This window comes from Schistocerca cancellata, chromosome 1 (genome assembly GCF_023864275.1).
Source record: "Schistocerca cancellata isolate TAMUIC-IGC-003103 chromosome 1, iqSchCanc2.1, whole genome shotgun sequence".
Taxonomy (NCBI): domain Eukaryota; kingdom Metazoa; phylum Arthropoda; class Insecta; order Orthoptera; family Acrididae; genus Schistocerca; species Schistocerca cancellata.
This window is the reverse complement of record NC_064626.1, coordinates 107,107,274-107,111,923: the sequence shown is the minus strand read 5'-3', so window position 1 is coordinate 107,111,923 and position 4,650 is coordinate 107,107,274. Positions and strand designations below refer to the sequence as shown.

General features: G+C 42.7%; 1 pseudogene; it reads left to right on the top strand.

Moving 5' to 3' along the window:
• Window positions 1–4,237: 4,237 nt before the first annotated feature.
• Window positions 4,238–4,355, top strand: LOC126104389 (5S ribosomal RNA; annotated as a pseudogene).
• The last annotated feature ends 295 nt before the right edge of the window (window positions 4,356–4,650 follow it).

Sequence of the window (4,650 nt, the reverse complement as noted above, 5' to 3'; positions counted from 1 at the left end):
TGTCAAGAGCAAGGGTATTGTGCTTTTTCGCCACAGTATGATAGCTCAGTTCCACTTTACTTACGTTTTTTCGGATATGGGACAAGAAGTAACAGCCAACAATACCTTTTTAAGTTTTCTATTGCACTTATTCATGTTGTCGGATCTCCGTTCTAATTAATTACGTCACAATGACGTAGAGCACATTCCTGAATTTTTGTACGGGCGAAATTCTTTCTTTTTATTTTGTGGAGCCATATTTTGGCTCTCTATTCATATTTCGGGAAACTAGAATACAAAAATTATACAATGTAGGAAACTGTCTCATGCGGAAGTACTTAGATACCCACAAGGGTTTGACGACCTAAATAAACTCGAGGAAATTAATCACATTGTCTTATATAAATTGTATCTGCAAATGAACATAGCACGAATACGTACACACTGACTGGCAGCTTAAACGGACTTGCAAATTTGTCTACCATTTCTCATGCGCAAAAAAAAAGGGTCGCAGAAATTTGCTCGACAATACAAGAGATTATAATACCGCGTCTCGGTATTTTTAAACATATAAATCGCCGCACATCAATATGATATTCACTATTAGAGATTTTTTGTACGTACCTATGAAAAGTAACTGCTCCTCCTTTGACGTTCTTATATTTACATCGGTAGAGACAATAATACTTCACCATGGCTGTTATTACTACTGAAACGTGTAGAAACGTATGTAAAAACAGGTGAATAGTATAATATTAACATTTTGCTGTTACCACAAATTGCAGAAAAGCAGCGACGTCCCAATACCACGTCACTAACCGTGTTTGATGATGAGAACACGCGCAGTAGGCTATGCTCATTCCATAGATATTTACACCCCATGGGTCTAACACGCGCTGTACCATGCAGCCACAGTTACAGTACGCATGGATTCCTCCTAGAGGATGATACAGTTCCTCATACGTAATGCCCTAGCGCCTACTCCTGCCATAGTAATTGGTAACGATGTGTCTGATTCACTTCTCTTGCTGACTCACCTTGTAGAGAATGTGATACCGAGCGGGGTGGCGCAGTGGTTAGACACTGGACTCGCATTCGGGAGGACGACGGTTCAATCCCGCGTCCGGCCATCCTGATTTAGGTTTTCCGTGATTTCCCTAAATCACTCCAGGCAAATGCCGGGATGGTTCCTCTGAAAGGGCACGGCCGACTTCCTTCCCAATCCTTCCCTAATCCGATGAGACCGATGACCACGCTGTCTGGTCTCCTTCCTCAAACCAACCAACCAAGAGGATGTGATACAGCGATGTACTCAATGGTTCCGTATTCCAATTGAGAGCATGCCGACATGGTGGTTACATACGGAAAGTTACATGTCAATGGGCGGTGGGCAGCAAGGTTGTATGAGGAGACCCGTCCCCGCCGAAAACAACCACAGCATTCAATGTTTGCAACAGTGATTCGCCCTTTGTCTCAGACTGGGCTGGCTCTGAGCACTATGGGACTCAACTGCTGTGGTCATAAGTCCCCTAGAACTTAGAACTACTTAAACCTATCTAACCTAAGGACATCACACACATCCATGTCCGAGGCAGGATTCGAACCTGCGACCGTAGCGGTCGTGCGCCTTCAACCGCTCGGCCACTCCGGCCGGCTCTCAGACAGGGTCGTTTCAAGAAGCAGGAAAACATTAAGGACGTACCCGATGTGTTCGGACATCAGGTATGAAGGAAAATGTGATTAACAGTGTGGAAGGCGACAGCCGTGTCGTTATCAGGTAGTTGGCACGCCAGTTCACCGTAAGCCAGACAACCGTGTGGACCATTTTCCATGGCAACTGTGACTACCCTTATCACCTACGGCCTGTGTTGGGCTTACTGGTGACATACTTTCCACATCAGGAGCAGTTTTGTCACTGGTTTCTTCACCAGGCAACCACGGTACCGGGATTCGTGTCATCCATCCTATAGACAGATGAGGCCACCTTTACGAAGAGTGGTGTCTTCAACTTTCATAACAGTCGTCTGTGGGATAGTATGCGGAACCCCCATGGTACGGTGACAGCGAATCATCAGCATCGGTGCATCCAGAATGTGTGGAATGGGATAATTGGCGACCATATTTTGGGACTAGCCTTCGTTCCACGTCACCTAACAGGACGGAACTATCGGCGCTTCTTGGGGGTGACTTTGCCACCTCTGCTGGAAGAAGTGGCATTAATGATTCGAAGGCTTATGTGGCTGCTACACGACGGTGCTCCAGACCACTTCGCCATTAACGTCCGCACACATCTCAGCCGTGCCTTCCTTCGTCGATGGATCGGGCGAGTGCGTCCAGTTGCATGGCGTGTTCATTCACCGGATCTCAACCCGTGCGATTTCTGGTTATGGGGCCATCTCAAAAGTATCGTGCATGCAAGCCCATTCCAGATGTGGACATATTGGAACAGCATATTCATGCTGCCTTTGACACTGCTCAGGTGCATCCTGGTTGATGTGAACGTGTGAAACAGAACATGCTACAGCCACGTACACGCACGTGTTGAGGCATATAGAAACCATTTTCAACACATACTGTGACTGTGGCTGCATGGTACAGCGTGTATTAGAACACAGTCTCTGTAACAATGTTTGATTGAATAAAGGATCTGTAGCATGGAAACAATGCATTTCTGGACATAAGCTCATTAGACCTTTCTTGTTCAGTATCCTCTCATTGATCAGTCCCTAGAGTCTGTACACGGTGGAAAAAATCACCCTGTGTATTGTCAAATATCTCTTCACACAGGGGATTAAGTTTGTTTGGTCACAAGTACCAGATATTGTCTCGATAAATGAAGAACAAATTACCTTAATTCTAACTGCATTGGATGTTTTGAAACGACGATTTAGGTCTAAGATGGATGAAATTGAAAGACAGCTAAATTTGGAGCTATGTGTGTGGTACTCCATCTTAGCACCTTTCAACATATTTGTAATTTTGATGATGGATCACACTGATTTACTTAGTGTACTAGATTTTTCCTTTAATCGGGTTTAATAAAGCACTCCAGAAAACTTTAGATCAATGCATTTCTTCCTGGACGGTCAAAGTTTCATTGTGTTTCGAACATTGATGACAAATGGAATGGTAGCTGACAGTTGTGGTTGAAGTATACAGTCAGTGTGTCCTGAAATCCATGCTAGCTTTGACCACTTACATTTTTTTTTTCCTTTTCTTCCTCCGCACTTTAGAAAATACGTTGTACTAATTAGTATGTAATCCTTTCATACAATCCCCTACGTTCAGTAACATAAATATCGCACAAGTTAAATACCAATCATGATAGTGACATTTGAATCTGAAAATTGGCCAAAGTATACCTGGTTTACAGTATTCCATTCAACGATCCTGTGTGCAACTGTGAACTATAAAGCTATGAACTTCAGCGTTGTCAAATATTTCGGTATATTTTGGCTGCATTTTAGATTAGTATGTGCTAAGGTGCTTGGCGTAATGGCAGATTCGATCGTGGATTAAACTGGCCATCATACATCTGATAAGAATTTGGGGAAAACATTGTCATTTCATGTACTTTAGCGTACTGAAAGTGGCTAATTAGTGTTTGTTGTATAGTAATGTATAATTACACTCAGTGGTATTTGCTCTGTATTATAATGTGAATTTGAACTCTTGATCAGAGAAATAGTTTAAATTCATAAGTAATCTCGTAATTCTTCAAAAGTGATCAGAAATGTAAAAGCTATGAGAAATGCAACATTAAATTGTGAACTGGAACGCTCTTTGTGAGAGTACAGTCTGTTCCGTTAAATTTAAGAAAATTGTCCTGTTAGCAATAATATAAGCAATCTGATGGCGAGAAAAATATGAAGTATACATATCTACCAAAAATCTGAAAAGTATGTCACTGTTGAAATGTTAATTGTAGCACGTGTAAATTATAAATGGCCTACCTGTTTGTGCAATGAAGAAATTCTGTACTAATACTGTCTCCAAACTGCTGCGGCTGTTGCTGCTATGATAGTTGAAAAAATAAAGATTCGAGCAACTAGCAACGGGAAGTACAATGCAAGCTTTAAAGAACACAGACATCCACAAAATTTCTGTGCTAGTAAGCCTCTTTGTTGCAGCAGTCATTGTCAATTAGTTCTGTTACTGAGAAACTCGAAACAGCAAAGTTATATATGTGAAACTAAATAAAGAGACAAATGCTGATTGATGGAAAAACAATAAACTAACTATATTAACAAAATTTTGGGGCAACGGCCTTGCCGCAGTGGATACACCGGTTCCCGTGAGATCACCGAAGTTAAGCGCTGTCGGGCGTGGTCGGCACTTGGATGGGTGACCATCGGAGCCGCCATGCACTGTTGCCATTTTTCGGGATGCACTCAGCCTCGTGATGCCAATTGAGGAGCTACTCGACCGAATAGTAGCGGCGTCGGTCAAGAATACCATCTTACAACGGGGAGAGCGGTGTGCTGGACACACGCCCATCCTATCCGCATCCTCCAGCGAGGATGACACGGCAGTCGGATGGTCCCGGTAGGCCACTCGTGGCCTGACGACGGAGTGCTTTTTTTTATTAGCAAAACTTTACACCACTAAGACAAAATATTTTAACACTTGAAACAATAAAAATTCGATTTAGATTAATAGTGAAAAAACCTG